Here is a 9,369-nt window from a genome sequence, read left to right on the forward strand (position 1 = left end):
TGTTACTTAGTCTTAATAATGAACCTCGTGATTTTGGTGAAGCGATGGTGTCTAAGGAGTGGACAAGGGCTTGTGAGGAGGAGATAGGTTCGATTGAGAGGCTTGGAACATGGGAGCTTGTTGATCTACCATTTGGAGCAAAACCAATTGGCTTAAAGTGGGTATTCAAGCTGAAAAGGAACTCTGATGGCAGCATTAACAAGTATAAGGCTCGACTTGTTGCTAAAGGATATGTACAGAAATATGGTGTGGACTTTGAAGAGGTTTTTGCTCCTGTTGCTAGGATTGAAACCATAAGGCTACTTATTGATCTTGCGGCTGCACATAGTTGGGAGATACATCATTTAGATGTCAAGACTGCTTTTCTTCATGGAGAGATTAAGGAGACTGTTTTTGTTAATCAACCAGAGGGTTTTGAGGTAAAAGGCAGTGAGGGGAAGGTTTACAGACTCAACAAAGCCTTGTATGGATTAAGGCAGGCACCTAGAGCCTGGAATAATAAGTTAAACCATATCTTGATGGAGTTGAAGTTTGTGAAGTGTTCAAAAGAACCTTCTGTCTATCGGAAGAATATTGGAACTGATATGCTTATCATAGGTGTCTATGTGGATGACTTATTTGTTACAGGAACAAGTCTGGTAGTAGTTAACAAATTTAAGGAGGAGATGGCTTCTAAATTTGAAATGAGTGATCTAGGGAGATTAACTTATTATCTTGGAATGCAAGTTGATCAACATTCGGATGGAATCACTCTAAATCAAGCGAGATATGCTTGTAAGATTTTGGAAGAGACTGGTATGTCTAGTTGCAACTCGGTTTTGATTCCCATGGAGCCAGAGCTAAAGTTGTCTAAGGCCGAGAAAGAAAAGGAGATAGATGCAACAGATTACAGGAAGAAGGTCGGATGCTTGAGGTACTTGTTGCATACTAGACCAGATCTTTCATATTGTGTAGGAAAACTTAGTAGGTATATGCAAAGCCCAAGAGAGTCACATGGAGTGGCAATGAAGCAGTGTTTAAGATATCTCAAGGGAACCACTACTCTTGGTCTGTCTTACGGTAGAAAGAAGGTGCCGCGGCTCATTGGTTACAGTGACAGTAGCCATAACATTGATGAAGATGATGGTAGGAGCACTTCCGGGCATATTTTCTATCTTGGGGATAGTCCTATCACTTGGTGCTCACAGAAACAAGATGTTGTGACTTTATCTTCATGTGAGGCAGAGTTCATGGCTGGAACAGAGGCGGCAAAGCAAGCTGTTTGGTTACAAGATTTATTGGTTGAAATTACAGGAGCTGCGGAAGAAAAGGTTATCATTCGAATTGATAATCAATCAGCAATTGCTCTTACAAAAAACCCTGTTTTTCATGGAAAGAGTAAACATATACATAGGCGCTATCACTTCATAAGAGAAAGGGTTGAGAATGAGCAAATTGAGGTGGAGCATGTACCAGGCAAGGAACAAAGAGCTGATATTCTTACTAAGGCATTAGACAAAAACAAGTTCAAAGAAATGAGGAGTCTCATGGGAGTTCAAGACATAAGGTTCAAGCTTAAGGAGGAGAATGTTGGAATAAGCTTGAAGTGAAGCTTGAGTGAAGTTAGTCCTAATTCTATATTAGTTATGTTTGTTAAGAGATAAGGATCAAAGTATTTAGGAGTTATCTAAATATCAAGGATTCCCAATAGGATTAGGATTAGCAAAGTAGTATATAAGGATGTGTTGAGATGTGACACAACTTATAAGGTTTTGTGAGAAAGAGAGATTGGAGAGCTTAAGTTTTGAGAGATTTTCTTAAGCTAATAAAAGTGAGATATACTTTTACTCTTGTGTTCTTAACAAACCTTTGAAGACTATACCAGTGTTGTACATTCCATTTCCAAGCCGAAGAAAGCAGTTAATTTCTCAGCTTTGTAAACAACCCCGTACTCATAAGTCTTAAGCTATGAAACTGTGGTGCATAGTTAGGGGCGAGCACAAGAATGTCCAAGTATAATTCCAGCTCTAAGATCAATGGGAAGAGTTTAAATGGCCACTTGTGCTTGATCTGGAACCCCTGATTATCAAGAAAAGACTGTTGTATTAGCAATGCATCACGACCTTCTAAAACTGCTTGTAGTTGCTCATTCATGTGCTTTATCCAAGTCACGTTTAAGAACATGGTGTAGTACACTTCTGCAAGAACAGGCCTGCAATTGTATTTCAGAATCAATGGTATTTTTCTGACCCGTAGCCTTCCAAATAATGAACTGTTCAGTCTCTTCTCCCACTCTTTCTCTTGTTTATATTTGAACATCCAAGTCTTTGGAGAGAGTAGTTGCTTCAACCTATGAGACTTACAAAACTCAGCTACTTCCAAGGAGAAATCATCAAAGACTGGACTCAAAGTTACTGGGTCAACAGGTTGTTGATCATCTATGATCATAGTCATATAAAACTCATCTAACAGCTTAGGCAACAGTTTCTTTCCACCACCCGAAGACTCTTGTTGAACCCTTTGCTCCTCTTTAGAACTTTCTTTGTCAGATTGATGTTTTGCTTCCAAAGAGCACACTAACATCTGTTCTTTGGCAGGAACTTCAGGAACAACTATCATAGAAAGTTGAGCTTCCCTCAGCTTATTAAGCTTAATGGCTTTCATGTCTCTAACAGAACCTTGCCTAATACCCTGAAAAAGAACTTTCTTATGTCCTACAGGAAACTGCATCACTAACTTCTCAAAATCACAAGTTATTGGCTCCAATGTCTCCAACCACTGCTTACCTAACACCATATCACACCCACCTAAGGGAATTACCATAAGATCAGCTTGAAATGGTGTGCCTCTAAATTCCCATTGGAACTTATCAATTGTAGCATCAACCCCCAACAATCTACCATCATCAACTAATACTTGAGCCATGTTGTCAAATTTTAAAACACATTTTAACTTCTCACCTACCTTGGGATCCATGAAGTTGTGTGTAGTATGAGAGTCAATGAGGATAGACAAGACTTGATTCCCATAAGAACCCTTCACCCTCATCGATTGGTAATCAGAGATTCCTAAAAGTGCATTAGCAGAAGTATGAGCTATAACTCCAGTTTCCGCTAAATCAACCTTCTCCACTTCTACTTCTTCCAGTTCTCCACCATATGTTTTGTGAGGCTTAACTGTAGTATCCTCAGGTTCCTCCATAGTATTAAGAACTACAGTTTTATGATCAAGCTCTGGTTTGGATGATAAAATCCCTTTATACTGAACGCTACTGCCACTCCATTTAGCACCAGAGCTAATGTTACTCAACGAAGGCTCTGCAACTTCACTTGAAACATTTAAAGGTTGAACACTCTTATGATAATCATCACTCTCTTTCATGCTATGCACTCTCCTTGAATGGATAGCCTCATATAATCTTCCTATCATTAAACACTGCTGAATTGTCTGAGGTTGAAACATCTTAACGTTTGCTTGAGTATCAATTCTCAGCCCTTCCAAATAAACACTAACCAAATACGATTCAGCTAAATCCACACGAGACTTAATCAACACAAATTTGCTATGATACTCCTCAATTCCTTATGTTTCCTGCAACTGTTTCAGCTCTGCTATAGCATCCGTAAGCTTATAATAGTATCCTTGCAACAACACTTTGTAAAGCCCCCAATTACACCTAACATGCTCCCACAAAACTGACTGTGAAATGGATTGGTGACAAGTAGTTGTCAGAGCATCTAAATGAACAGATGCTAAATCTACTTTCAACACATCCGGTGTTCGATCTATCTCAAAGAATTGTTCAACGAGGACTAACCACTCTTGAATCTTATCACCATTAAACCTAGGGAAATCGAACTTCTTAGGATGTGTAACCTCAGCATAAGTATTAGAGATACCTGATCGCTTCCCAAATTTAAGATCTGAAGAGAAACTAGCTGATGCTTGTGACGACCAAAATCGATTACAAACATTGGCGTGATTCGACATAGTAATGGCTTCGTTCCTATCATATCTCTCATCGCCAGCGTGATTCCTTATCGGAGTTGTAGAGGCAAGCCGTGAGAATCGTCCGATGTTGTGAGCTCCAATCGATCCTTCTGTATGGCTAACCACCGATCCAAACGATTCCGATCGCGTCTCAGTCATAGTTTCACGAACCACCGTTTGATATTGTTTCACTGCCATTAAAATGAATCCGAGGATGACACAGCTCTGATACCTTTGATAAAGAAAAATGCAAATCCTTCGATTGATCAACAAATCACAAATTAATTGAACCGTCGTTCTTAAAACGAGAATCCAAATCTCACAAGCTTGAGCATAGATAGAAGAAACAGCTCTAACTAGATGAGTACAACACCATGATAACAGATTTAAGAAACTAAGAAGAAGAAGATAATACTCAACACACAAATCTCATGAATGATCCAATTCTGCTCGTTGCTTCCCTTTAAGCGTCTTTGAGCTCCAACTGATCTCAGCCGTTGATTAAACTTCTAATCTCCACCCTCCACGTGCTCATCTTCTTAACCCTCTTATTCCTGTATCATTGTCGGATCCGGCGGGACTCCGTTTTGCACAACGTCCCAAAGTCCTTTCTCCGTTAGTGTTGCTTTCGTCTTTGAAGCCCAGGTTTCGTAGTCCAAATCAACCGAGAACTTCGCTGCCGCCATAGCTGTAACAGTTTAGGACTTTAGGGTAAATTGGTTTCTTTAAAGTTTTCTCTTGGAGAAAGAGAAAGCGAGTAAACTACTATTATTCGCTCACACGAGCATTTTCGATTTTATTATATTCCATAAAATTGCATTTTGAAACCACCGCCAATGAAACGTTTCAAATTTCAGAAACGGTTTTGATTCAGTTTTAATGCAATTTGGAGAATCTTTTTACTATTTTCTATTTTCTCACACGAGTATTTTCTATTTTATCTTTTGCTTTTTAATATCTCGTTTTATAAATTAAAATTTTAATTAATATTTTAAAAAATTATTCAACGAATTTTGTTAATTAGTGTTTGAAAAAATATTGAATAGAGATAACTAAATATATAGATAATAATTATAAATAATTATGTTTAAATCTTAAAGATACTAGCTGTCAAAAAAAAAAGCTTAAAAGATATTGGGAATAAATTAGTTAATAATTAGTTAGACCACTTTACCATTAATGGAATCTTAAAAAAAAAAATTCTAATGGCATTTTATCACTTTATGTATGCTTCTGTTTTAATAGTATTGATCGGTCAAGTATCTCAAATTCTCAATTATATTCCGTGTGTTTAGCAATCAAGCTTTAAAAGGGATCGATTCAATTACGGATATTTGATAGTATGTGATTATGATTTCCCATCAATTACTTTGTGATTGCGTTAGTTTAGGAAAGTATATACTTTATTTGTTAGTAGTTTTTACATGTTTGTATGCAAGTTTCATTGCGAGATATACATAACTGATTTAACATTATAAAATTCTATAGCCAATAATAGGACAGATACCTCATACCTCTCAAATATATTCCTCATTAGAAATTAATATTATCATTTAAAATCTAGTGTTAGTCGTTAAAATCTATAAAGTTGGCGTAAATTTATAGATGTTTGATTAAGAAAATATTTGCAAGTTTTAACGAAATTGGTTTCTCGGGTACGGGCTCGTATACATTAAGTTTTACTGCAACAATTGTAGTTTTTAATCCTGCACAAGATGGATACCAAAAACATGGGAAAAGAAACAAAGAGACAAGGCAACAAGTCAAAGAAGTTGTTGAAATTGACTGTTTATTTTGGTATGTTTAAACTTTTTAAGTTGCTTGCTTCTTTAGATAAAGTCTGGATAGAGTTAATCATGTCTTAGTAGATGAATAGTACTTATTTTGGGGCTCAATGATGGTGTAAGCCTGTAAGGATTATTGAAAACCGGGACTACTCTGATTTGCTTCTGCAACATACAGGTTCTGCGGATAGTAGCGTTACTAACTTTTTTTTTCTTTTTCTTTTATTGATTTCTAGCTACAAACCCTACTTACAGGCAACCAGAGGTAAGTGGTGTAGGCCGACTTTTAGACCATCTCTATTGCAAAGTTCTCACTTCTCAATGGATATTTCATCCCCAAATCTTTTCCTTAAATCTTTTATTAATGTTTGACAAAAAAAATTATTAATAAGCAGAAATCTTTAAGTTTTTAATCACTTTAAACATTTTTCTACCATTGGCTTTACATATTAAAAATAATAGGCTTGCAAATTTGAACCGAACCGATTTGTCCGAACCGAACCGAACCGAAATTTGGACAAATCGGTTCGGTTTCTATTAATTAAATAAACCGATCGGAAAGATTTTAATTAGGCTCGGTTAACCGAGATTTTCAGTTCGGTTCGCTTGAACCGAACGGTTAACCAGAAAAAGAAAATCCTAATCTAATTTTTCTAACTAGCCGCCATTGACTCTTCTTCATCAGTTACTCTTTTGATTTTTCTTCACTTCTTCTTCTTTTTCTTCAATTCACCATCTCTATCATCTTTCATTCTTCATCATCATCTTCTTCTTCTTCGATTCATCATGTTCCTCGTTTACGATTCTTCTTCTTCCATATATTATTATTATCATCTTCATCATCTCTTTTTATGTATTTACATTCTTCTTCTCTTCTTCCTTATCCTTTGACTTCTATACCGCAAGCTTCGGCTTTTGAGATCTCGCCGCTGTTGCCTCCACGAATCTCCACTCATGGGTTCTCCTTCTCTCAGTTTTTTCACGAATCTCCACGAATCGCCGCTGTTGTCTCGACTCCTCTCAGTTTTTTTTTTTTTGTTTTTTTGTTTGTTTTTGTGTGTTAATGGGCTATTTTTCTGCAAGCCCAACAATCAAAAACATATTTAGCCCAAAATTATTAAACCGAAATAACCGAATTGCAAAAACCGAAATAACCGTGTCCGAACCGAACCGAACCGATCGATTAGTCGGTTAGATTCGGTAGAGATTTCAGATTCTGAATAAACCGATAACCGAAAAAACCGACTTGAATTACCCGAATAAACCGAATTCGCAGGCCTAAAAATTAATGTCAAACAGACCTTATTTGAAAAAATTTTCTCCACTTCGTTTAGAATGTATGCTAAGTTAGAGGGAGGTATTCAACTTGCTATTTTAAGGATTTGGTTAGTTCACATGAGAGTTAAAAAAACCTTTAAAAACAAGCAATATAAGACAAATTGTCGAACTTATTTCTTAAATTTTGGGAGAGTTCGTCTACTCTATGTTACTAAATCACCTAAAGGGTATGAACATAAAAACATCAATGAAGTGAGGTCGAAACATAAGTTGAAAAAAAAAAATATAGCCCTCACCTTTTACCGTGTCTCACTTTTCAGCCCTCACCTTTACCTTACAAATAAATGCTCTCTTGGATATATTACGAGGTTAGACTAATTGCAAAGCTTCAGCACATAAACCGCTTCCGGCTTCTTTGTTGTTGCGTTGATAAGGGCGAGAAGATGTTGATCTATGAGTACTTGGAGAATCTAAGCTTTGATTCTCATCTCTTTGGTTAGTCACTCAACATAGGTTTTTTGTCTAACAATTGTACATTTCTGTTAACAAATTATTAATATGTTGTTAGTTGTGGTCCATTTCAAGACAAAACCAGACGCTCTAACTTAGATTGGCAGAAGAGATTTGATATTGCCAATGGTATTGCTAGAGGACTTCTATATCTTCACCAAGATTCACGGAATCACGGTGTAGGATTATCCATAGATTCTTAAAAGCAAGTAACATATTGCTTGATAAAAATATGACTCCCAAGATCACGGATTTCGGGATGGCTAGGATATTTGGACGGGAGAAGACAAAAGCTAATACGAGGAAGTTGGTCGGAACTATTAAGTTCCGATTAACCGGAAAATATGAGAACGACGGAGGACAGAAAGGTGAGAAACACCATTTTCATTAATCTGATAAAAGTTTGTTGCAAGTCGTTAGAACTAATCCTAATCACATCTTTAGCTTATACACTTGACTAAGCTACTAAATTGACATAACCGGATTTAACCAACACACATAACCAGACTGAACCATGATATCTAATAGGAACTTAGTAATTCATTCTCCAAAAACAAACAAAGAGTTTTTTTTTTTAAATTTTTTTTATCTCAAATCAAAACATATGAGTTTATTCTTTATCATGTAGCGGCTACATGTCTCCAGAATATGCAATGGACGGGATACTCTCGATGAAGTCCGATGTTTTTAGCTTTGGGGTCTTGCTTCTAGAGACTATATGTGGCAAGAGAAATAAAAGAATTTACAACTCAAACCGTTATCTTAATCTCCTCGGTTTTGTAAGCTAAGAAACCTCTCGAATTCGCGATATTGTTATGCCATAATCTTATTATAACTATAAAGAAAGATTACATCCTTTATTGTACAGGTGTGGAGGCATTGGAAGGAAGGAAAATGGCTAGAGATTGTAGATTCGACAAACATAGATTCTTCATCATCAACGTCCCGGACACATGAAATTTTAAGATGTATACAAATTGGTCTCTTGTGTGTTCAAGAACGTGCCCAAGACAGACCAGTGATGTCGTCGGTAATGGTGATGCTTGGAAAAGAAACTACGGCTATTCCTCAACATAGGTTTTTTGCCTAACAATTGTACTTCAAGATGCTGTTCATAATGACTACTGTATATCTAGGAGAATTAGTTTTAAACATTCGGTTACTCATGTTCATTTACACACAGTACTTTGTCCGATTAGTTCTAGATCATTGAGCTCTAACTATACTTAATGTTGAACTAGTATAGCTACTAACTCGAGGATGATATAATAGAAAGGGTGAAACAAAGGACTTTATCAAGATAGTCAAAGATCGTCGAATTACAATATAACCGTTATAAGCCGAACGGCTAATTACAGAGAATTGTGCTTCCCAAAATGACTAACTGAACTATAGCTTAGAATCGGATTTACTCCAGACTCTTGCCCGATGTTACTTGATGCCTTCTGCAAGCTGCTTCCCTGGTATTTATAGCTGATGGGACGTTCCACCTCTCTGCCTCGGGATCGATGTGGGATTGTCCTCAGGTGAAGTCGGCGATCGTTCTTATCCGGGCCGTCACTTATTGGGCTATCCGTCTTAATTGGGCCGTTCAGGAGCTTGATCGGCCCGACAAGTAGGATTTAGTCGGTTTGTCTTTTCGGATTTTGGGTTGACTGTTTCGATAATGGGCCTGCAGGAAAGCCTGTTAAGGCTGGGTGAAACCCATATCCAACACTTAAGAATTAAGAGTCCGAAAAAATTAACTACTTAAAGAGTACATATAAAAGTAGAGAGTACTCCAAAACTATCTACGTATATAATCTTGCATAACAAATAGACTAAAAAT

At 36.9% G+C, this 9,369-nt stretch overlaps 1 pseudogene; it reads left to right on the plus strand.

Annotated features, from left to right (window-relative positions):
• On the plus strand, positions 7,376-8,631 carry LOC109126345 (annotated as a pseudogene).

This window comes from Camelina sativa, chromosome 9, assembly GCF_000633955.1.
Source record: "Camelina sativa cultivar DH55 chromosome 9, Cs, whole genome shotgun sequence".
Taxonomy (NCBI): domain Eukaryota; kingdom Viridiplantae; phylum Streptophyta; class Magnoliopsida; order Brassicales; family Brassicaceae; genus Camelina; species Camelina sativa.